This window comes from Equus caballus, chromosome 20 (assembly GCF_041296265.1).
Source record: "Equus caballus isolate H_3958 breed thoroughbred chromosome 20, TB-T2T, whole genome shotgun sequence".
Taxonomy (NCBI): Eukaryota; Metazoa; Chordata; class Mammalia; order Perissodactyla; family Equidae; genus Equus; species Equus caballus.
In genome coordinates this window covers 67,133,751-67,160,032 of record NC_091703.1, presented here as the reverse complement: position 1 = coordinate 67,160,032, position 26,282 = coordinate 67,133,751, and the positions used below count along the sequence as shown (strand labels likewise).

The 26,282-nt window shown below is 39.6% G+C and overlaps 1 long non-coding RNA gene across 2 annotated transcripts in view; it reads left to right on the top strand.

Annotated features, from left to right (window-relative positions):
• LOC102147926 (uncharacterized) overlaps positions 1-20,451 on the top strand; it is a 36,763-nt gene extending 16,312 nt beyond the window's left edge. Inside the window, exon 5 of one of the 2 annotated variants that reach the window (XR_002802359.2) lies at positions 19,666-20,451. This is a non-coding gene — a long non-coding RNA (uncharacterized lncRNA). Of the gene's footprint in view, positions 1-10,010; positions 13,956-19,665 lie in introns of those variants that run through there. The other variant, XR_011429833.1, reaches the window with a different exon arrangement.
• Positions 20,452-26,282: the final 5,831 nt, after the last annotated feature.

Genomic DNA, 26,282 nt, shown 5'->3' with positions numbered 1-26,282 from the left:
ACTAGATAACGGATCTGAAGAATTTATCCAGAATGTAGCACAATGAGAAAAAGAGAACATATAACGGAAAAGAGAGAGGTAGAACAGAGTGAAAACTTCTAATACAATTTAAATAATTGGAGTTCTAGAAATAGAGGAGAAAGAATGAGGTAGAGACAATATTTCAAGAGAAAAAGGCTGAGAAATTTGCCGGTCTGATAAAAAGCATCAATCTATAGAGTCATGAATCAAGGTAGAATAAACAAAAAATAAATAAACATCTAGATTAGCTTAAGTACAGAATGCCATAGACGAAAAGAAAAATCTTAAAAACTACCAGAAAAAGGAAGAGTGGTTATACTGACAGTTGACTTCTCGACAACAACAAGGGAAGCCAGAAAACAGTGGACTATTTCAGTGAGATGAGAGAAAATTCCTATCAAACTAAAGTTAGGTACTTTGCAGAAAGAAAAAATATTGTCAGATGAGGAAAAGTGAGAGAGTTTGTAACGAAAGATACTCTCTTTAAAAAGCTCAAAAGACGTTCTCCAGGCTAAAGGAGATCTATTCCACAGCGAAGATGCAAAAAAGAGTAAAGGACAAAAAAAGTGGAAAATACGTGAGTCAATATTTGTGCAACATTGAATGTACAAAACAATACTTCTTTTTGGGTTTAAAACAGGGTAGAGCTATGATATCCAATGATAGTTACAGATAAGTTGAGAAGGCATGATCAGATTTAAAGCTTTAATAAGATAATTGTTTAAAAGGAATGAAATTTGAATTTCAGAGTTTTATAAGTTAAGTAGGCATGATGGAAATGTTAAGGAAACTAGTAAACTAATAAATACAGAATGTTTAACTTCCAAATCTGTAGAAAGAAAAATGAATGAGGAAAAAATGTCCAATTAATATTTTAAAAGGTAAAATAAACAAAAAAGAAGCTGATCAGGTGGGACAAGAGAGAGCACCAAAGAAAAGAGAAGAAATAATTCCAAGTAGAGATGCCCCTCACTCCTGAAGTCTCCATTGTCTAGATACTTGCAATAATGACTTGCATACGTTTCATAAAAAATTACTATCTAAAATGAAAACCATCTATGATATTCCTTACATGCAGCAATAAAAATGTTGAGTCCTGTGTATGTTCTGGAAAGAGGTCTCACAGTTCCTGCAGGAGTGTCTCAGCTGTTTCCCTGACAATGTCTTATTTCTTACTAATGTTGTTTTCCTGAGGGTTTAGCTTCTGTGCTTGTTTCTGCCAGTTACCCAGGGGCACCAACACCTAGATCCAATTTAGATAGTATCCCTACCATGTCTAGCATATGATTTCTTTGTTTAGTTATATAACAGGACATATTTATTATTAAGCATAGAAAGTCAAGGTAATTTGCATTCAATACTCCGCGGAATAAATACACACTAGACTCAATATACTTAATAACATCTATTAAGTACTAAATAATTAGATAAGTTGGGTTTAAAATGTGCTCTATAATGCAGAAATCTTTGGTCCTTTGTTACATGAGTTTTAGTGTGTTTTACTGGTGTTTGGGGAAATTGATCTCAGTTTTAATTGTATTATTATTACAATGTTTCCTAATTTTATTTTGAAACATATATTTCCTAATTTTATTTGAAAGATTGTAAAGATATAATCAAATATCTAGTTAGAAGACAAGGATTTTTAGACTTGGTTAAAAAATAAAAGACTGACCTAAAACTTCAGGAAACAGTCTGAAATGGAAGGATGGGACGAAGACACACGGCACAAATGGAAGTCCACAGAAGAATTTGGTAACTGGAAATATCAGACAAAGTACATTTTAGGACCAAAAACACTAGTAGATGTAAAAGGGTAATTACAAAGTGGAGAAAAGTTTCCACTTATTAGCAAGATTTAAGAATTTTGATTGATATATGGCTACTTAATAATACAGGCTTTATATGTATATATTTATGAAATGAAAAGGATTAAAAGACACATCCCATCGGAGTCGGAAGATTTTAAATCGTTTGTCTAGTAACTGAGAGCTCAGGCGCGTGACGTCAGCGAGAGCGTAGAAGATCCGAATGACACAGCCAGCAAGCGGAGCTTAAGGGGTCGATTGCAAAAATGCTCATTCTCGTCAAGGGCACTTAGAACTTTTATAAAATTAACCACATATTGTGCCTTAAAGCAAGCCTCGCAAAACTTCAATTGATTGTGTCACGGAGAACACGCTCCCTGAGCACAAAGAGTGAAGCTAGAAATAATTAACAAAAAGATAAGACAAAACTCACACTTTTGAAATTAAACATTTCTGAAGAAGGCACCAGTTAAAGAAGAAATGGTAATGAAAATTAATTAGAAACTACTGAGAAGGGATGATAATGAAAACGCTGCCTATCACCTCGTGTGACGGAGCCAACGTGCTTCCTAGAAGGAAATATGCAGCTCTAGTCACGATGTCAGAAAACAGAAAAGCCTCAAAGTGAATGAGTTTAAGAAATTAGACAAAAAAACTGAATTCACCCTCCAAAAATAGAAGGCAGGAAATAGTAGAGAATCAATAGAAAGAAAATAGACGTATAACAGAGAGAATCACCAAAACTGAAAATTGATGATTTGAAGTGAATAGCGAAATGAACCAACTCTGGTAAGACAGAGCAAGAAAAAAAGAGCAAAAAAATAGTATTAGCAATAAAAGGGGGGGCATTACCAGGCATTCTATGTAGTTTAAATGATAAGAAGTTAATATTCAAATATTATGCCAATAAATTAAAAATGTTAGATAAAATGAACACATTCTTAGAAAAATAAAACTAAATAGGGTTTTCACTATTAAGAACTTGAATCAATAGTTAAAAGTCTCCCTCTCAGGCTCAAATACTTTACCTGAAATTTCTACCAAACATTCCATAGATGAATTAACTCCGACCTACACAAACTATTCTCAAGAACAGAAATAGAGGAAATGCTCCCAGTTCATTTTACGTGGTTCATCTTACTCTGGTTCCAAAACCCGCAAGGGCAGCATAAGAAAATTACCAGCCAAGCTAACTTGTAAACATAGATGTTAACAACATCTGACAAATTTAAGGTGGTTTAACAGAAAATAAATTTCAATAATATAACATTAACAAATTAAGGAGAAATGTACAATTATCTAAATGAATGCAGATAAAGGATCTGATAAAATTAAACATCCATTTGTGTTAAACTCTTATCAAACTAAGAATTGGAAGTAAAAAATTTCCCTAATTAAAGGTATTATCAAAAGCCTGGGATCATACCTTCTCAGATGAAACAGACCAGGGTTCCCGCTGTCACCACACTCACGTTTTATCAGGGCAGCAAGGGGAGGAAAAAAGGAATCTCTTGTTTTTCACGGAAGGTATGCTTTTTTTCTTTTTATGTAAAAACCTCTAAGGATCATTGAGTAAATTTAGCAAGGCTTCTGGACACATGAATCAATGAAAACCTTCTATCATACCTCTGTACGACAAGGAGTTAGGAAATGGAATCAAACAGATATGACCTTTAATGTGATATCAAAAAAATTAAGTACCTGAGAATAAATTACCAAAAAATATGCAAAATATTCATAGAAAATTATAAAACTTACTTGGACAGCATTAAGTAAGACCTAAATAAATGGAGATAAACACCATATTTATGGATTAGAAGATGTAATATCATAAAAATATCAGCTTTCCCTTTAGTTAATCTGTAAATTCAATGCAATTCTAGTAAGAATTTTGATGAATTTTGGTTTTTGTTTGTGTGTTTTTTTGTTCCTTTATGGAGCTTAAACTAATTGGTTCTGAAATTTATATTGAAGAGCTGAGAATCCAAGCTAGCTGAGGGTCTCCTGGAAAGAAAGCGCTCGCCCCACTGAGATTAAATGTAAAGAACAATTATAAAAGTGTAATAATCAGGCCAGTCAACGAGGCAGAAGCTTGCCCAGAAACACAATGAAACACACAGAAACTCGATGATGGCAAGTTGGCATTTCATATTAATGGTGACAAAAGGACTTTTAAAGAAGAGGCATTGGGATAATTACAGTGAAAAATAAAGTTGGGCCTAAACACAAACATGAAGAGAATTCCCAATTGATATGGGAATGGAGAACGTCTTCATGCCCACAGCATAGAGAAGGCTTTCTAAAACAAGACCCAAAAAGTGTTTTAATGGGCACATTAACATAAAGAACTTCTGCTCAAAATATCCATGAGTTAAATAAAAAGACAAACCAAATTTGGAAGATATTTGCAATGTATATAACTGACGAAGAACTATAGTTTAGGATATATAAAGAAATCACAAAAATCAACAGGAAAAAGAGAGTCCAATAAAATGGGCCAAAAAAGTGAAGAGTTATTTCACTTGAGAAAAGCAGAAAGTCGAAGATATATAAAACGTTCAATTTCATTAAGAACCGGAAGACTGGAAATTAAGCCTATAATGAGAAGTTAATTCATACCCACTAGATTGGAAAACATTTTGAATGTGAGAACAGGATATTTTGCATACTGTATGGAGCCGTCAGACCACGATGTGCTCTTGGTGGAAGTGCAAATTGGAACCATTGCTTCAAAAATGTTTGACGTTTTCCAATTGAGTTGAAGCTCCATCAATCCTAAGACCTACAAGTTCCGCCCTTGTTTGTATTCCCGAAAACCGCACGCACAAGGATACCAGGAAATGTGTGCAAGAACATTCTTAGAAGCACTGTTTGTTAACAGGAAAAATCTGGAAACAGCCCAATAGTAGGCTGAATAAATAAATTGTGGGATATTTGTACAAGGGAATAGCAAACAACAGTAAAATGAATGAATTACAACCACAGACGACGTTGATGAATCTCAAGAGCAAAGAGGCCAAATTCAAGAAGGCACTTGACAATCCCATTTATATAAAGTCTTAAGCCATGCAAAAAATAAACAGCACACTGTTTGCACATATAAATACACTTGGTAACGATTTTATAGAGCAGAGGGAGGAGACAGAGAATGTGATGGTGGTTACTTGGGACGGAGAGGGAGGCCAGGAAGTGGGGTGAGATCCCCAAGCAGGTTTCAGGAGACTGAGAGGGGTGGTCATGCGGGCTGCAGGTCAGCCTGTGTTTGTGGAGGTGTTCCCTGGCTATTTTTGTACTTTACACATATTTTATATGTATTTTCTGTATCTTGACAGTATTTAATGAAAGTTTTGGAAACTATCTTCAATAAGTGCTGTGGGACAAACTCACATTCATGACAGGCGACCTGGAGACCATCCTTCTAACAGCATGTTTCTTGTGAGAGGCTAGTGTCCCGGGAATGTCCGTGCGTTATCAGAGTCCGTCCGATTCTGAGTGGGTCAACCGGGGGCCACTTCTCAAATACCTTTTTCAGCGTAAAGCCCCTCTGATGTGACTGAGCCATTTTTGGTTGGGAGAAGGGACGAAAAACAGGATGATAACAGCTCGCAAATCTTGACGGTTCTCGACCTTCTTGAGCTGGCTGCAAGTGGAGGTGAAAACATCTTGAGGGGAAAGCACAACTTGATCTTGCGTCTTGTCTGGGGCTGCTTGAGCCAGGGCAGAGGGGGTGAAGGTGCAGACAGCATTAAATGAGATTCACTTACAGACGTTCCACATCATCTTCTGTCTTCATTTAAATTATAGTTCTTTCAATGTGAAAATACCTTACTGTTTTTCAGTCAACGTTACAACTACCAATGATTGCTGGTCTATTGTGCCGGGTATTAAATGGGAGCGTCTTTGTCAAACATTTACTCTCGGGGTTTTTCCCTCAGCTTTATGTGGTCCTTATGTTTCTTTTACTGTGATCTTAGCTCTTCCTCTCTTCAAGGAGCCTGTGATCTCTAACTCTTTGCTTGAGGCATGGTTGCTGCCCAGGCAGCCCCGTTTAAGAAGCACTTAGCTATTGCTTTCTGAAGGTGCTGTGCCTCCTGGAGACGCGCCCATTAGTTGTAGCTCAGGCCTGAGCTCTCCTGCAGGATTCCCCTGCTCCTCTCTCATCTTCACACACTCCACTGAGCCACCCTTCCAGGGCTCAGCAGGCGGCTAAAGACACGTGGATGCAACAGTGCCGGCTTTCATCTTCCCTCATAGCTCATTGGAAGGCAGTTTTTAAAACCAAAGAAAAAATAACTGATACATTATTTTAAATTCAACTGCCTTAGAAACTTCCAGTAGTAAATGAACTTATGTGATTAATATGGAAAATGAGTCTTCTCTCCTTCACCCCACGCTCCCTTCTGTGTTTTAACTGTACTCGTGCCAAGAAGTTTTGGCAATCTGTACATCTTTTTTTAAACCTCAAAAGTAAATAACAAAACACAGACTCCATGGTTGTGTGGCTGATTTTACAGAAAATTATGCCGTGGATAGCTGTGATAAAATTCTCCCAAACTTTCCTACTCCCACAAGTGCATCTTTGGAGTCCTTCCATAATGTGTGTGTGTGAGTGATTTCTAAGTTGGTATTACATTTACATGATTCAAACCTCCAAAAAAATGCAAAAACAGTATTTGGCATGTCCTCAGCATCCTGAAATGATAACTAAAAAAAACGGATAAAATGTTTAAAAAATGTCTAAATGCTCAAATGAGCTGACAATATAAGGAAGAATTTACCTGGCCAAAATCTAGAGTAAACTGAACATTCGGAGGGTTAAGCTCAAAATAAAAGCTGCTTTTGCCCAGAGGATGTTTGTCTATTGAAAGAAACAGCTGTGGAGCTGAGCTGTGGTTTTGGCAGCCTCCTGGGCCAAAGGGTGAGACTTCAGAAATCAGTTTCTACCAACCCAGAGTCTGGAAAGTGCTCTGCCCTCCGAGGAGGGTGGGCCAGAAGGATGGGGCCCTCACTTGAGCCTGCAGCCTCGGCAGACACTTGTGCAGGGCCCCTAAGCTCTTGGCAAAAGCAAATGAAAATTCTCTTTTGAGGCCTCAAATTACTCGTGTGGTTAATTTTTTCTGAATACAATGATCAGACACACCAGAAAAGAAAATACTGTAAATTAGGACCAGCATAAAAATGTAGACATTAGAAAGAGATCATAAAGAATTCAGATATTTAAGTCACAAACATATATTATAAGATGACTTATGCTTACAAGCTAAAAATATAAAAAATAACAGGCTTAAGAAGTAAAAATTATTTCAAAAAAATGAGACCAATTAAAAAAATCAAATCAATCATCTCATCCTAAAACTGTAACTAAAATTAAGAACTTGGTGATAAAATTTAACAACTGACAAGAACCAGCTGAAAAGAAAGTTAGTGAGGTAGAAGATAGGTTGGAATCAATTTTCCAGAAGGTAGGATGAAGGGACAAAGCAACAAAAAATGTGAATGGCAGGCTAGGAGATGCAGAACACAGACTGAGAAGATCGACCCTGACCAGGGAGGAATGATCCATGTGGCTGGTCCCTCTAGACCCAGGAGGCTGCAGGAGAAACATAGTGTGCTTATAAAAAGGCAACAAGAAGGATCCTTGTGGTGTTGGAACTGTTCTTTATCTTGACCGGGGTAAGGGACACACAAACCTACACATGTGATAAAATTGTATAAACACACACATAACCATAAGTAAAACAGGAGAGATCTGAGTAAGATCAGCAGATTGTATAAATGTTGATTTCCTGGTTGTGATATTATATCATAATTTCACAGAATTTTAACATTGGAGAGAACTAGGGAAAGTAGTTCTTTGGATCTCTCTGTATTATTTCTTATAACTCCATGTGAATCTACAATTATCTCAATAAAATCCAAATTAAAAAAAGATACACACATCTGACACACGATAACGAAAACGCAGAATACTTAAGGCAAAGAGAAAATCTTAAACACAAAAGGAGGAAGAAAAGGTAGGCTACTTCCAGAGGGAGAGCAGCTTGACTGACAGCTTGCTTGTTAACAACAACAAGGATTCGAGGAGTGAGGAGGGGATCTTCAGTGTTTTACGACAGATAGGCAGTGAAGCTATCCTCTAAAACAAAGGTAAACGAAGACATCTTCAGATAAACAAAAAGTTGAGGGTGTTCGACACCCACAAAACTTAAAAAAAAATAAGTTCTGAAGAATGTACTTAATAGGAATAAAAATGACCCCAGATAGAAGATTTGAGATGCATAAGAGAAGAAAAAGCAAAGAAAGTGGTAAATATTTTGGTTTGTGAAACGTGCGAAGTTATCAGATATCTCAACTAGACGTCACGACTTAGAAACATTCAGGCAGTGGGATCACTGAGGCAGCCAGTGGGACAGAACAGCCTGGAACAGTCAAGGGGGAATGGATGTCGGATGAAGCAGCGGGAAGGGACACCTTCTAATTAAACAGTGCAGCAATAAGTAAGTATCTATACAGGAAAAACAAGGGTGGGTCCCTGTCTCACACCATTTCAGGGTGGACGAGGCACGGAAATGGAGTGGGCATGATGACAAAGCTGTTGGAAATAAATTTTCACAAGGTAAACATGACATCTAGAAATGGGCATATTTCTCAGATAAGACACAAAAAGCACAAACTCTAGAGGAAAAGATCAATAAATATGACTGTGTTAGAATTACAAGTTTTGTTCATCAAAAGGTACCATAAAAATGATTAAAAGACAAGCCATAAAGTAGGAGAAGGTATTTGCTAACAGAGAAAAGACTCATATCCATAACAGACAATGAGCTTGTATAAATCAATAAAAAGGGAGAAAATCCAATAGAAAAAATGGGCAAAATGCAGGAATAGGCACTTCTCCAAAAAGGAATCCAGAAGGCCAGGACACCTCTTGGCCTCATTGTCATTGGGGAAATCTGCTAAAATCACAAAGAGATAACACCACAAGCCTCACTGCCCACCAAGTGGCAAAATTTGAATTCTAAAGACAGAGTAATAAGAAAAACAACCCAATTTTAAAATCGGCAGAATCTTTTAACAGACACCTTGCCAAAGGTACTCAGACAACCAATAGGAATGTGAAAATGTGCCTGACGTCACTGGTAATTAGACAAATACAAATTAAGATCACAGCAAAACACAGCTACACACATGTTCAAATGGCTGAAATTAATTAAAAAGATGGACCATACCAAACGTTGGCAAGGAGGTGGGGGAGCTAGAACTCCCATACACTGCTGGCAATAGTGTATTTTGAGTCTGGAATATATGTGTCTTCTAGTTTCACTAAAAGTGTAGATTTCTGTGTTTTCCAGTCGGAGAAGAGGGGAAATGCTGACTTCCACAGCCATGTTCATCTGGAGGCGTTCCTTTTATCTTTAGGCACGTCAATTAGTAATTCTGAGGGCTGATTACAGGTGCCTTTTTAAAATTAAACTTTAAGTGTTATGTTGGGTTGTATAGCACTATTGTGCAACAAAACAGAAAGAATATTTCCTACACTGTACTACTTCTTGTATCATGAAAATTAATCTGATCGAATTGACTCAGCAAAATAGAGTGAATATCGCAATCAGAACATCGAAGGAAATCAAAGCCCCCTTTTCCATCCTAAAGTCATATGTAGTGGAATAACTAGACCAAGAAAACAGGCAGCCGCCCGCCGGAGGCAGGCAAGTGTTGAAGGTCTTCCAGTGGGCAGAGGGTGTGTACCGACAGCTCGCCGTGGAATGTAGGGTTACTCCCCTGTCTCCTGGGGGCTCAAGTCTGTTCCTGCGAACCCCCAGGGGATGCTGGGGGCTGGCTCTCACCGAGGGAGAGAACCCGAGATTCAGGTTTAGGCTCGAACACAGCAGGAATCTGGAAGGGCCTCAGGAGTGTTTTTTCACGTTCTGCTGATGGATATTGGACATATTTTGCTTAGTAAAATACTAAAAAAGGCCCACTCAGACGCAATATTTTCTGTATACTGGTGGTGGTTTTCAAGAGGCTGCTTCTTTTGTGGAGCTGCTGGCATCTAGAAATGGCCAGCTCCATTCTTCTACCACAGAAGATCCCACATCTCCTTTCTGTTTCATTACCTCAACCCATTTCTGTAAAGTTTAGCTTATGTTCACCTGACTTGTTTTTCTGAGTCTTTTGTAGACCTTTTCTGTCTTCTCGGAGATGTTTTAAGAAGCTCCCTTGAGAGAGGTAGAAGAGAAATGTGAGAGAGGAGAATGCGTGATGGAGGACCTGGGTTAGTCCGCGAGGGATGGTGAGTGGAGAAGGGGCCAGAAAGAGACTGAACTCAGCGTTACAGCGGCGCCCAGATGGGAAAACGAAAACCTTTGTGGACAGCAGGTAGCAGCTGCTAAATATGTCAGGCTAGAAGGCAGGTGCCTGAGTTAAGGAGTGGTTTTAAAGAATGAAATCAAACTGAAGGTGAAAAATCAGCCCAACCGTTGCCTTTTATCTTGACCCAGTGAATAGAACAGGCCTCCCGCTGCAGAAACCCTGGATCTAACCGTGATTTTTATGTAGCTCACTTGATATTTATAGGTGTAGTTCTCTGAAAAAGGAAGGTATTTTGGAGCCCAATGGATTTGAACCCCAGTTTCACTACCACTCTCTTTGAGCAGTTGTGGGTTGAATAACATCGAGCAGGAAGACTTGAATGACAAGTGTGTGCAGCACACACTCTCCAGCCATGGCGGAGAAGCGACCCTGGCCCCTCACACAGCTCTGCCAGGCTTCCTCGGCACACGCAGGTGTTTGGAAGGTGCTGTCCTGCCCATATGGTGGCTTCTGATCGTGGAGAGTCTCCTCAGAAAGGAAACTCGTGAAGACACCACAGCGCAGAGATGCGTTACCTCATACTCGGATCTAAGAGGAGAAACCAGGAGAGCAGCCACTGTGCAAGCTGGATGGACGGCGACAAAGGGCCATCAGGACAGACAGACGCAGCAGCCGTGTCTTGTGTCTATTTACCATCCTGCATAGGGGGGATCTTAGAAAGAAATAGGCTTTCTAGGCAGAGAAGGGCACTTTTCCTGGTCATCCTAGGCTGTGAGTGACAAGAGCTCTAGGAAGGAGCACCTCTAGGCTGGCATTAAACACGTGAACTTCCCTCCCCGTCGTACACAAATACGTTCATTCCTAGCGACTCAGAAAGAGAATCTAAATATCACTGTATTTTCACAGTGATTAGGAAAGCTTTTGATCACCACCAGTCGGTTGGCTGTTAGAAGTAATGACTGACACAGCTTTCAGGAGCTGTGACATCAAGTGTGTTGCAGGACGTCTGTCACCAGATGCTCATGTCTGTCCTCACAGTCCTTTAGGCTAACACTTCTAACTTGTTTATCATTCTCCAACTGTGACTTGTTTTATACATAATTAAACACTTTTGCGTTACTACACAGTCTGCTTCAGTTCCAATATTGAGGAAATGGCTTGTGTCCTTTTTAGGAGGCTATTATCTTAATACAGAGAACAGAATTCTTGAATTAATTATCTGCCAGATGAGGGTGGAAGAAATACATAATTCTCTGGAACAAAGAGAAAAACTAGTTCAAGGGATTGTTACAGAGTAACTGTTGCTACCAGACAGATTAAGAGAGAAAGACTGTGGCAATCCTCTTTGGGCATTTTGTATCCACATATTTTAGGTAATAAACTTGACTGTTAAGGATTAAACTATGTATTTATCTCAAGAGAGCGCGTGTCGTCATCCTTGCTACAGCGAGTAAGAAAATCTAGTTGAAATTTCGTACTGAGGACCTTGCAAGTGATCCAAAGACGACCCGCCAGGAGGCCAGAGCTGGAAGAGCATCAGTTTTAAATCACAGAGCTGCTCGGGCGGCCGACTCCCTTGACCCTAAGGGCACTCAGGACCCTCAGAATTAGGACAAGAGGCAGATGGAACAGCCAGTATAGACACGAGAGCTTGATCTTACCTGGATGCCACCCTCACACACACCAGCCCCTACAGTAATGAATTTTATATCAGAAAAAGACAACCTAAGTGAGGAAATAAAGCATCAAGGGGTACAGTTGTATGACGGGTACCAGTCTGCAGAAGAGGTGCAGACCCTGCTTCCAGCGGTGGTGGTGAAGGAGCCAGTGGGTTGCCGTCCTGGTTGGACTCTCCCTGTTCCACACGGAGTCCAATCACAAGCAGACCGTTCTCTCCGCTGACGTGGTGGTTAGCTTCCAACATGTGTCTTTGGAAATGCTCCTCAGAATAAGGGGCTCTTCTGTTTTTTGTGTGTCCTTCTATATCTTTCTATTTATTTTTTAGCTCAAAAAAATCCTTTAATTAAAAAATATATATTCCCCAATAAACTTTAATATGAGTGCCATTAAATTACTTTTGCTGCTTCTAAATACAATAGATCCATTACTTTTCTAAGCAGCAAACTAAAAGATAACAATAGCTTCACTTTAGAAGAGCTGAGCTGATGCTGCTGCTAAGTATCAGATGAGATGATTACACGCAGACTTTTTAAATAGAGGAAATAGGATACATTAAAGAAATATGCTTAGTGTAAGAATCACAAAGCTAATCGTTATTGTTAACTGTTTCTAAGATAGTTTCAAAGAGTTTTCTACATGAGAAGCTGTCACAGTGTGTTTTCTTTCCACACGTGGACTGCAAGTCGATAAGTCCGAGGTCAGCCCTTGCTAGACTCATACACCCCTCCTACCTAGAATGGTTCCCCTACAGTAGCCGGAACCATGCAGCAGATGGCACTAAGGACACTAGCAAGGCAGCCCGGGAGAGGCCTCCTTCGCTGCTTCCTCAGGGTCAGACAATTGCCTGAAAAGTGAGATACACCAACTAACTGAATACAGTCTTCCAAGATGGGCTACACAGTAGACACTGCGAGTTTCAGCCACGGCCCTCACCATTCAGCGGAACTCACAATATTCAAAATAAGTGTAGAAATAATGCCATGTTGAGCCTTTTGGAGAATTAGAATATTGTGATGGTTTCTGAAATGTGAGCTGTCACAGCCATTACTTTTTGATTCTCAGATTAAGCATATTCATTTGTTTTAACTTTGGAAACAAAGGACAACCTGTGTGATTTTTATATTCCAAGAAAAAGGTTGGTTCATGCAATAGGTGGCACAGAAGATGTGTGATTGCTTCTGCAGAATGCTATCCCTGCTTCTGCTCCATTCTCTCCTCCCCTGCATCCCACAGAGGGTGCGCGATGGTTTCTCACAGCCACGCTCTTCTCTGCCTGAGCTTTTCTTCAGCAAACTGAAATTTGCTCAGGATTGGATTAAGTCGGATATCCTTAGATACCCAATCATATATGACTAAAACAGACAAAACTGAACTAGGCTATTGTCTACAGTAGAAAATAAAAATCAAGCAAATTTCGGGGCCACCCCCACATCGTAATGGCTAAGTTCACGTGCTCTGCTCTGGTGGCCTGGGGTTCGCAGGTTTGGATCTTGGGTGCAGATCTACACACCACTCATCAAGCCACTCTGTGGCGGCATCTCACATACAAAATGGAGGAAGATTGGCACAGATGTTAGCCCAGGGCCAATCTTCCTCATCAAAAAAGAAAAGAAAAGAAAAAAGTCAAGCAAATCTCTGAGTCAGTGGTTTGCTTTATAAAATAGCCTCTATTATAGATTAATTTTTTTTTGTATCCACAGGGCAAATTTATATAAATTATTTTTGTCCACAGGTAACTTTTGTAGGAAGCTTTTTTGCATCAACAGCACATATTTATATCAAACCATAAGGTGCAATGAGTTTGAAATGTATTTATTATGTAATGGGAAATAGCTTTTTAGTCCTTCTCTTTCAGTGACTGAACCTTTATTTAAAGAAAATGAATTCATTCATTCATATGGATACCCAAAGCGTGGGAAGTTTTGGTGGCCCTGCATCACCCAATAATGGTTTGTCTCCATGAATGACCTGTGGCCACACAACTCTCTTCTTCCACTTGGATCTGTCACCCAGACTTTCTAAAACCAAGTGATGAAATCTTTTTGTGCTTCTTTGATGTTACTAACTGAAAATTTTATCAAACTAATTCTACATACAATACAGATGAAAATAAATCTGACACCCGCTGTAAAGTAGAGGTATGAAGCAGTTCTTGTCTCATTTCTTATGTAGAAAATGTTCCCTTCAGGATGGTTGTCTAGAGGGAGGAAGGAACTCTTTGGTTGATCAAGTTAGAGCTCCTGAGAGCCCCATACATCCAACTATAACACAAGTGGGGATCATTTCTTGAAGGGTCTCTGTCTTCAAGAACAGGTTCTAATAGTTTCTGCCAGCCCTAACACGCTCAGCACGCACATGTGTGTCAAGAGACCACCAGCTTCTGAAGGACTATAGCGTGTACCGCTTCCAGCAGCGTCTCTTAAGAGAAGAGAAGAGAGAACACCACGGCTCAGCAAACTTCTCTGTTACCATTCTTGTCGATGTTCGCCAGGATGAAAGGAGATACTGTTTCTTCACATGGGGTCTTTCAATAAAATATCCCTCTTTTATTCTGAAGGGGCTTAATCCCCTCTTGCGGAATTTCTCAAATCCTGTTCTACAGAACACTAGCCTCTCTCAAGGTGTTGATCAGTGTTCTATGCAAAAATATTAGCAATAACTTTCCTTTTAGATGTATTTTTTTAAATGGAAGAAAAAGTTTAGGGTACTTATACATTTGTTTTTATTATGCTAGGACTTAACTTCAAGAAAAATTCTCAGGAGTGTTAGGAAGTCAGGAAAGAAAGCACCAGACGCACGTGGTCTGGTGAGTGTGATAAGCAGAGCCAGTGTGCTCCAGTGCCTGGTGCTGGAAGGTTGACCTGAGTAGCTGCTCCTGTTGCATCTTTCACACACAGTGAAGACATTTTCAATGTTTAATTTTAATGTGAAACATTCGTCCATTAATAAGTTGAGATAGGCAAAGCTGGAGAGCAATTTCACAGCTGTCAGTGATCAATGAATGGCAAAGTCTGCTCATTATTTAGAGGAAGAGAAACATGTATAAAACATTTTTCACATCTTATAAGTAATAGTTTTGTATACATATAGTAAAGTCATTGTTTTCAATTCTGCCACAGTTGGTTTGATGACATTTCTAATTCTTAAGTACTAGTCTACAGAGAATAAATGGCATTGTTACTTAAAGATTTTTTAAATTAACACACTTCAATTTTTAGACCAGTTTTAGAGTATAGCAAAATGAGCAGAAAGTACAGAGTTCCTGTACACCCTCTGCGCTGACATGCACACCTCCTCCACTATGACGTCCTGAACCACAGAGGTACCCCGGTGACAGTCAATGAACATGCATCAACACCCCTTCAGTTTCACTCTTGGTGTTGCGCATTCTATGGGTTTTGACAAATGTATAACGACATGTACCCACACTGCAGTATCACGCAGAATTCTTTCACTGCCCTAGCCTTCCTCTTGCTCTATCTATCCATTCCTCTCCCCATAACTCTGCATAGCTTTGCTTGTTCCAGAATGTCATAGAGTTGGGATCACACAATACTTTCAGGTCGGCTTCTTTCATTTAGTCATAGGCTCTTAAGTTTCCTCCATGTCTTTTCAAGGCTTGGTAACTCACTTCTTTTTAGTGCTAAATAATATTCCCTTGTCTGTGAATGTACCACAGTTTATTTATCTACTTGCCTCCTGAAGGATGTCTTGGTTTTTGTTCGGTTGGTTTGAATTTTAATGAAGTTCAACTTATCAGTTCTTCCTCTCAGGGATTGTGCCTTTAATGCTGTATCGAAAAAGTCATCCCCATACTCAAGGTCACTCAGATTTTCTCTTATGTTATCTTCTAGGAGTTTTATTGTTTTGCATTTTACAATGAGATCTATGGTCCATTTAGAGTCAATTTTTGTGAAAGATGTAAGGTCTGTGTCTGGCCTCATTATTTTTGCATATGGATGTCCAGCTGTTCCAGCATACATGCGTGTTGAAAAGGCTATCTTTGCTCCATTATATTCCCTTTGCTCCTTTGTCAAAGATCAGTTGATTTCATTTGTGGGGCTCTAGTTCTGGGCTCTATATTCTGTTCCATTGATTTATTTGTCTACTCTTTTGCCACTACCACAGGGTCTTGATTACTGGCACTTTGTAGTAAATCTTCAGGTTGGGTAGTGTCACTCCTCTGACTGTTCCTCCCCTTCAATATTGAATGGGCTATATTGTGTGTCTTTTGCCTCTCCATATAAACTTTAGAATCAGTTTGTCAATATCCACAAAATAACTTGCTCGGATTGTGGTGAATCTACAGATCAAGTTGGAAAGAACTGACATCTTGACTATACTGACTTCCTATCCATGAACATGGAATATCTCTCCATTTATTTAGTTCTTCCCTGACGTCTTTCATCCAAGCCTGTTCTTTGCTTTATACGGATCTTGTACATATTTTGTTAGAAACACACCTAGGTGTTTTTGTGAGTGCTAATGTAAATGGTAATGTGTTTTTAATTTCAAATTCCACTTGCTCATTGCTGGTGTATAGGAAAGCGATTGGCTTGTGTATTAACTTTGTATCCTCTAACTTTGCTATAATTGCTTATTAGTTCCAGGATTTTTTTGGTCACTTCTTCCAGATTTTCTACACACATGATCATGTCATCTGCAAAGAAAAACCATTTTATTTCTTTCTTCTCAATCTATAGACTTTTTATTTCCTATTCTTGTGCTACCACATTAGCTAGTACTTCAAGTACAATGTTGAGAAGGGACATCCTTGCCTTGTTCCTGATCTTGGTGGGAAAGCTTTGACTTTCTTACCATTAAGCATGATGTTAGCTTTAGGATTTTTGTAGATATTCTTTATCAAATTGAGGAAGTTCCTCTTTATTCCTAATTTGCTAAGAGTTTTTATCATGAGTGATTGTTAGATTTTGTCAAATTTTTTTTCTGCATCTATTAATATGATCATGTAATTTTTCTTTATTAGCCTGTTAATGTGATGCATTACATTAATTGATTTTTGAATGTTAAGCCAGCCTTGCATACCTGGGAGAAGTCCCCTTTTTTTTGTGATGTATAGTTCTTTTTACATATTGTTGGATTTGATTTTCTAATTGGTATAATTTCTTCCTGAAATGTTTGGTAGAATTCACCAGTAGAATGCAACCCATTTGGGCCTTATGCTTTCTGTTTTGAAAGGTTATTAATTATTGACTCAATTTCTTTAATAGGTATAGGCATATACAGATTTCCTATTTCTTGTGTGTTTTAGCAGACTGTGTCATTTAAGGAATTTGTTCATTTCATCTAGCTTATCAAATTCTGGGCCTAGAGTTGTTTATAGTATTCCTTTACAATCTTTTAAAAGTCCAGAGGATCTGTAGTGATGCCCTCTCTTTCATTTCTGATACCAGTAATTTGCGTCTTCTTTATTTTTTTCTTAGACTGGCTAGAGGTTTATCAATTATATTGGTCTTTCCAAAGAACTAGCTTATGTTTTGTTGATTTCCTGTTTTGACTCCTTGTTTTCAACTTCATTGACTTCTGCTCTAATTTTTGTTATTTCATTTTTTTCTGCTTAATTGGGATTTAATTTGTTCTTATTTTTCTAGTTTCCTAAGGTGAAAGCTTAGGTTCTTGGTCTTAGATCTTTCTTCTTTTCTAGTACATGTGTTCAGTGCTATAAACTTCCCTCTAAGCCCCACTCTTACAGCATCCCACAAATTTTGACAAGTTGTGTGTTCATTTTCGTTTTGTTCAAAATATTTTTAAATTTCTCTTGTGATTTCTTCCTTGAAACATGTTATTTAGAAATGTGTTGTGTAATCTCGAAGTATTTTGGGACTTCCCAGCTATCTTTCTGTTACTGATTTCTAGTTTAATCCATTGTGGTCTGAGAGCAGAAACTGTGGGATTTCTATTCTTTCAAATTTGTTGAAGTGTATTTTATGGCCCAGAATGTTGTCTGTGTTGATGGACATTGTATGTGAGCTTGAGAAGAATGAGTAATCTGCTGTTGTGGATGAAGCAGTCTATAGATGTCAATAATACCCAGCAGTTTGATGGTGCTGTTGAGTTATACTATGTCATTACACATAGAGAGGGGTTTTAAGTTCTCCAGCTATAAAAATGGGTTCATTGATTTTTCCTTGCACTTCTATCAGTTTTTGCCTTATGTATTTTGACACTCTGATGTTAGGTGCATATAAATTAAGAACATTTATGTTTTCTTGAAGTACTTTCCCCTTTATCATTATGAAATTCCCCCATTATCTGTGGTGACTTTCTATTCCTGAAGTCTGCTCTGTCTGAAGTTAACACAGCTGCTCCCACTTTCTTTTGATTAGTGCTAATATGGTACATCTTTCACCATCGCTTTCCTTTTAATATGTATGTGTTTTATACTTAAAGTGGATTTCTTGTAGACAACATATAGTTGGGTCTTATTTTTGTGTTCTCTCTGACAACCTCTGCCTTTTAGTTGGTGTATTTAGGTCACTGACCTTTAAAGTGACTGTTGACGCAGTGGGATTGATGTCTCCTATATTTGCTACTCATTTCTGTTCATTGCCCTTGTTCTTTGTTCCTCTTAAGGATTTTTCAAGTTGCCAAATATCACTTTTTTCTATAATTCTATGCTTTTGAAATGTTATTGAAAGCATTATGTTATAAGCTGTTTGGAATATTTCTTCATGGTTGAATTTTAGATGACATGGAAATATTTAGACTTAATTGTGCTATTTAAATTTTCCAAAGTCAGTCTTTGTTTTCAAGAAGATAAACTAGACTGATAAATATGTAAGTCCCGTAATAAATTTGAAAGGTTGAGGCATTAAAGATAAGGACATTTTCTCTGAAATAGACATCAATTTCTGCTCTAGGTATTTCAACAGATAGAATATTTTGAAAAGCAAAGTGATGTTACCTTTTAAATTCCATTCTTTAGGAACTCCACTTAAAGAATAGAGTTAAAATGCAAATTTTAATTTTTACCTGTTCTTAATATGAGGCTTGATTAGGTTTTTCTAAATATAGTAAAATTTGTAATAATTAAACTTCAGAAATTTTGTTTTCATTAAAATTTATCAAAAATCATCATCTACTTAGAAGTAATTAGTCTTCAGAATGATGGGTGATACATTTTGCTCCACCTCTGTTGTATAATAGTAGTTAGAGTATATTTTGGCTAAAATACAAAACTAGTTTTTATTTTAATTTGGATTGTGCTTTGCAAGGTTGTTTAAATTTTAGAATAAAAGTTGTAATTGAAGAAGATGGAGAAATTAGTGGCTCCACTAACATCTACTTTTTCAGCTATTAATGTGTTCCTTTAGTCTGACTGTCTTATTTTCATATTGATAAGAAGCTCCATTTAAGAAAAGAGTGATCTTTCCTTTCTAAATCTGAAGAGACGAGATATATCTTTCTTGAAACGGTTATTTGGTTTGCTTTACTGGATCTTATTTTCTCAACAATCCACCCCAAAAAAATCTCATTTATATAAACAAAGAGTTTATTAGATTAGGTTACAAGCTCACCAATAATTCTTAAATAACAACTTTTACAAAACATAATGAAAGTTAGTTATATTTTTATATACCCAGCAAGTGTGAATTAATACTCAAATTGCTCTCTAATGGCCTTGACCTCACTGACTATGATTATTATGAATTATTCAGCTTTCACCTTTATCATATTTTAGAAACATAAGCTGAATTTTGAATTAACTTGTATCTATATCTTGAGAATTTTAGAAGTGGAACAAATACCACACTACAATTATTGTTGAAGTCTTGAGTAGTTGATCTTTAAAGGCTAAAGCTATCTTTCTCTTATTTTTTAGGAGAAAAAAAAAGATTGCAAAGGATTAAAAGTCCATTTACTGATATTTTATATTCTACTGTGCACAGTCTTTGCATAACAAAATTTCAAGAACAGAGATGGGCCCTAAAACAGCCCTCAAAAGCTGCTGCTTCAGCGTGTGACCCTCGCTGGGCTCTCCAGCACCCATCACTGACCACGTGGCGTTTACTCTAGAGAATCGACATGTCTGACCGTGGTCTTCCATCCCTCGTGGCTCTCTGGATGCCAAATGGCATTGCTGGCCGGGACGGTTCTCAGTTTTTGTTTCCCGAAGCGTGTGTCTTAAAGCTGTTTCTCACACCATTAAGTTCAATAAGGACAAGCAAGCCATGGACTCTGCCCTCAAGGAGCTGACGTGCTGTCAAGGGAGAGACACCTAGACAACTGGCTGAAGACAGTCAAGGAAATGCAGCGCTCTTTGCAGAAACCCAGGGAGAAAGTTCACAAATCTTCTGAAGGAATTAGAAAAACTTTTGCAGATGAGGTGACATTAGAGTCTGCCCTTGACCATTGAATTTATTCCGCAGAAAATATGTCAGAGGGAAATGGGGAGAAATTAAGAAGCAAACTCACATGAGTCTCTGAACTAGCAAGGGCACGTAACTGGTTACCAGAAATAAATCAGGAGAGAAGCTCCATCCCGGAAGGATGGGAGCTGTGACTTAGGACATTACAGTAGAAGGAAGGTCTCATCCTTCTGTCAGCTCCCCAGTCTCTAACGAGTAAAAAATCATCAAAGAAAACAAAAATGTTACACTCTAGCCACTATTTGAGTATTTATTGTGTGCAAGGCATAGTGCTAATTTCTTTGCACAGGATATCCCAATTGATTCTGTCAACAGCTCGTACAGTTGGGTATTATTATTTCCACTTTATAGCTGGAAAAAACAAAGATTAGCAAAGGCTAAATAAACTTCCTGAGGTCACTTGGCTGGTGGGTGGTATAAGAGGATCAAATCCATGCTGTCTAACCCAAAGTTCACGCCTGCCCTCAGCCAGCACCTCCCACTATCTCCATCACACAGGGGTGTGCGGGGAAGAACATCAAGAACCCAGGTGTATCTGGTCCCTCACGTCCAGGAGGAAGACTCAGGGTGGGGGAGCCAGGAAGGAATCTGCAGAGACTGAGTTCAGAGCACTCGCCTCGTCAGTGTTTTCAAAGTGACAGAGACCACCAAATGCCAGTCTTCCCTCCGAGAAAGCTATGACTTTAGCAAAGCCGGAGTTCAGTGTCACAGCCCAGGAGCCTATCACTGTTCAAGTCTTTTCGTTAGAGCTCAAGGACAGTCTTCTGACATTCACTTTCCTTGGTGTGTGACCACTAAATCCTGGCTTACACACACGGAAGCCAATGTTCCTGGTCTCTACCTTTAACTCTCCGCTGATTTTGTTACTTTCTTCTGTTTTTAGTGCTTGGGCTTTACATCCAACCTGGAACTCTCCACTGCTCCACTGTCCGTAACTGCAGATTGCACTGCTGGGGAAACGTGAGGTGATGGGGGTGAGAGACTGTCAATTTGGCTGAGTGTTCCTGCTAGATAACCAAAGGGAGAAGGTGTGCTGCCAGCCACGGTCTTTCTGCATTTCCGTGGCCCACAGGCTGCAGGAAAGAAGTGTCTGGCAGACTCTCTGGTAAGTGAGGCAAATGTGTGGTCACAGAAGGCCAGGTGGGGACTGGCCAAAGGCCTGGCTTCTGAGATTGATCAAAGCTAGTCTATAAGAGGTGATTCTTGTTCCTTCCTGAAACTTACTCAGAAACGCATCCAGGGGCTGGCCCAGTGGCGCAGTGGTAAAGTTTGCACATTCCGCTTCTCGGTGGCCCGGGGTTCACCGGTTCGAATCCCGGGTGCGGACATGGCACCGCTTGGCACGCCATGCTGTGGTAGGCATCCCACACATAAAGTAGAGGAAGATGGGCACGGACCAGGCTTCCTCAGCAAAAACGAGGAGGATTGGTAGTAGTTAGCTCACGGCTAATCTTCCTCAAAAAAAAAAAAGAAAAAGAAATGCATCTGTCAGTCACATTTCTCATGAGGCTTTTTATTTTAGAGTAGATCGTGCTTCCATGTTGGAAGCACAAGTGAAACCCAGCTCAGTTCACCTACTTCATACCTAATTGAATCCCAGAAAGAACATGCCTAACAGTGAGCTATCTACGAAAACTGCTCAAGCTTTTCTCCCTGTTAATTATCTATAAAAGGATTCATATTGAAAAAGACAGTAGATTCCAACTCTTGATTTGAATTTTTCTATCACAAATTAGACTCATCTCATCTAAAGTTTTCAGTTTAGAGATGTTCTTGAAGTGGGAAGTGAAAAATTAAAATATATTGGAGAATCTCTGGGTTCGCAGGCAAGTTTCAGCAAGTCTTACTCGGAGCACAGTGAAAATGATTTTTTTTTATAATAAACTCATGAAGCAGAAAGGGAGACTCCATTGAATGCCTTTCTATCTATATGCACAGTATGCATATTAACTTGTAAGCAAAAGAAAATTTTGACAGAAATTGATTTAAAGGTTTGACACTGGGGGAGTATTGTAATATGGCAAAGTTAATATATTCAGTAATAGAATGACTACATTTGCAAACCTCCTAATTGGATTTTCATCTTTATATAAATTGCAAAGCACTTGCACTTTATTATAAATGAAATGGTGCATTCACCCGGATAATTTTCACTTAATATTGGGCCAACACCTCTGAGCTCATAACCCATATAATGTGGACTTCCATATTGAACCAGCTGCTTAATTTATATACCTTTGGGTTATTGCTCATTTGTAACTCTAAAATAAAGAACAGGATGCTTTCTGTTCTGTTCTTTAGAGATAAAAATTTAAGATGAACACTGTAGTAATAAACATAAATTATAAAAAAAGTTTCATTGAAGAAAATAGCTTATTTTCACTGTTATCACCTATTCTTGAGTGTTAAGAATAATGCTATAAATTTAAAAATAACAATGAAGTGATTTCTTTCAGAGTATTATTACCTTACAGGGTAAAATTAATGACCATTACTTTATCAAAAACTGAGACATGTAACTATCAGTTCGTCTTTTTTGAGGGCAGCATGCTCTTTTTCCTTTTTGCTTGAGGAAGATTCTCCCTGAGCTAATGTATGTGCCCATCTTCATCTATTTTATATGTGGATGCAGCCACAGCATGGCTTCATGAGCGGTGCTCAGTCTGCCCCCCAGGCCCAAACCTGGGAAACCCTGGTCTGCTGAACCGAAACGTGAGAACTGAACCACCACGCCACCAGGCCGGCCCTGAGGGCAGCGTATTTTAGCAAATGTAATCTCAGAAATGAGAAAAAGCCAAGAAAATGCCTCAACTATGCAGTAATTGGGAAGCAAATGTTTCTTTACTTAAAGATTTAAAGTGAAAAAAAGAACAAAAATGAATATACAGGTTCACGTTAGCAGTACAAAGAGTCAGAATAAAGAAATGTGAGAAGTAGCCAATCAGCCATGAGTACGAGAAATTTCTCCTTTGGCTCGTGTCCTGGTGGAATAATTATGTGTTGGGAACCTGGAAATAGGCAAAGGACCTAACATTACGCACATCCCTGATCCCTGTTTCCTTAGGTTCTATTACAGGAACATCTCAGGGAACTTTCCTCTGCCACCAGCAGGACAATGCCCTCTGAGGGTGACAGGCAGACTGGGAAGACGTGGTGGAGCTGAGCCCTCTGCCATCAGCAGTGCAATGCCCTCTGAGGGTGACAGGCAGACTGGGAAGACATCGTGGAGCTGAGGAGATGACCACCCTGCCCCTACACAATGCAGAGAACACAGCCTGCACAAATGAGAGACCCAGGCTCCTGGGTCGTAATTCCTCTGAGGTTCAGCATCCCTGTCTGCAGCGAAGCAGGTGGCTGTGTGGAACTGAGGCCCAGGAGAGAGATGGGGATGGAGGCAGCAGTGAAGAGTTGTTTTGATGGTGGGGGAGGGGGGTTGATAATGTGGGAGTGGGTGAGATAACTCTGCAGGAATGCCGATGTGCTGGATGAGAAAACTAGAGTGAAGATGGAAACACCAAGGTTACAGGCATGAGGCACGGAAGAAAATCCCCTGGGAACTAGGGGCAGTCAGGTGGGCAGCACATTGTCAAATGGGGAAGAGGTTCCGCCGCCGGCATGATACTCTAATTACAGTGTCAAATGATGCGGGAGGACTGAGTGTTGGAAGGCTGGTGGATCTGTCGGGTGGAGGTGAGCTGGCAGCCTTAGCACACGCAATCTGAGAGCGTGGCAAGTGTGGAAGCCAGGTCGCTGCTTGCTGAGGTCGACTAGAGGTGAGGAAGTGGTGAAACGCCTTCCTTGTCTCTGCTGGTATCGATTTTTACTGTCATTCCTGCCACAGAAATGGTAGGAGGAGAAACAGGATGGCTTAGCGCCGTGGGTGCAGCATTACTGTCACCTTGAGAAGGGTTTATTCAACTTCTACCTTTTTATATTAATGTCTGGACATCTCCCCAAACCAATAAAATCTGAACCTCTGGGGATGGGGCCCAGATATTGATATTTTTAAATAGCACTTCAGGTGATTCTAATGTTTAGCTAGAATTGAGGACCATTGGATTAGTTAGATAAAATTGTAGGTTCTAGAACCAGCTTTTGTTTAAATGTCAGCCTCACCATCTGCTGGCCCATGACTTCTCTGAGCTTCAGTTTCCTTATCAGAGAAGTAGGAATAGTGACAGTGTTTTCCTCGTTGGGTTGTAAGAAGGCTTAAATGATATTAGGTATGTAAAATATTTGGCATGACGCTATCTATTATCGGTCATTGTTACTGTTTTTATCATTAAAGCAGTCATCTGTTTTACATAACTTCTGTGTCTGTAGATCTATGTAAACATTCTTATGTTGTATATATATATAGAGAGAGAGAGAGAGCAAGCAGGCCCCCTTGATGACCACATACTAATCAGGAAATGAGGAGAAGCAGGCTTTGCCATTCTGTCCACCACTTGTGCTCACGTCACCTGCTCAACACCTCCATCCTACTTGTGCGTGGTTCCTACCCCAGTATTAACTGGGTCAAATGTTTCTCACTTTATTCTTTTTGTTGCTGGAGATTTACATATGCACCTTGGGCCTTTTGTCTCTGACACCAACCACAGAACTTTATGATTCTCTCATAGGACTTTACAGGAGCTCCCAAGCCACTGCTCATTTTCTATTCTGCAGTAGTCATTTGTGGCCGTGCCTCACTGTGCTAGAAGTCTGTAAATACTGTGCTCCTTGCTTCTGCAGAGGGCTGACAGGCATTGGAAGGTGTTGGTGGGATGATGGCACCTGCATCGCCCCTGGTTTCTTGCCTGGCTTTATGCCCTGGGGTCTTACCTTGGCTGCCATTGTCAGAACAAAAATTGCACTAGAGGAAGTTAGAAAGGAAAAGGAGATTTTATCCTAGGCTATTGCCATGCGGGAGAGAGACCTGAGTGTGAACTAAATTCCCCTGAAACACAAGGTGGGAGGATTTTTAGTGCTGGGGTGAGCTAGTGGGAGCCCTGGAGGGCACGGAGGAGAGGTGGAACAAAGGAACAGCGGGTGTGGTGTAGCATCCGGAGTTTGCAAACATCCTTCTCTGTGATGAGGCATCCCGCGTTTGCTAACTGGAGCCCACCCTCCCACAGAGACTGGGAGACAGAGGCCTGTCCTCCTTGAAGACGACATTTCAAAGCAGTGGATCCCAGGTCCTGGAGACAGGCATTCCCAAACTGCCAAGAGGCTGGGAGAAGATTTACATCCCAAAGGGGCAGAGGAAGAACTTACGGTTGCTCTAAGACAAGGGAGGCCGGGGCCAGTCAGGAAGAAGCCTGTCTGCAGTCTAGCGAAGCCCAGGGGAAGGAAGCCTGTCTTCGTCACCGCGTTTGCGTTTTCTTTGGTTTAATCTTCTTGTTAACATCACCTCCTCTACACGCTCTTGATTCCGGTTTTTGTTCTGCCTGTATGCTATGGTTTAAGTCAAAATTTTATCGAGCAAATACATTTTTTAAAAAATCTTGAAAACGTACTAACTGGGAAAAGTACATAATTTAAAGTTACACACACTTTAGATTTGGAAGTGATTGCAAACTTGATCTGACATACGTCTGTGTCAAATATTTGAGTCTCCGTTATAGCACTCTGCCTCAGTTCAGTGCCTGCAGGGGAGGTAAGGGTTAGATAATTCTTCTTTTCTTTGGCCATGTCCTCTCTCTCCAAGATGAATGTGCGAATTGCGTTCATTCCTCGCTCCCCTGTGAGCTCCTGAAGTAAAGTCCCCAGCCATGGTCACACAACAGGCTATAAATTTGCCTCCATTTTTCTATCTTGTTTGTATCTATATCCTGAGATGCTTAAATGGGCTGGTTGAGCACCCCGTCAACAAGACTTTATTATTTTCTGATTGTTCTCATGAACCCAGCTTTTAAAAATAAAAAGATTTTTAGAAAGTTATACTAGGTCCTTCAACTCTCTTCCGAGAGACCCTCAGCAGTCACGGTCTGGGCATGCAAAATTTAGCACCTAGACTTACGGCATTTTATCCAAACTGAAAGCATTTATCCAAACTGAAAAGCATGGCACTCCAGTATTTAAGAAAAAC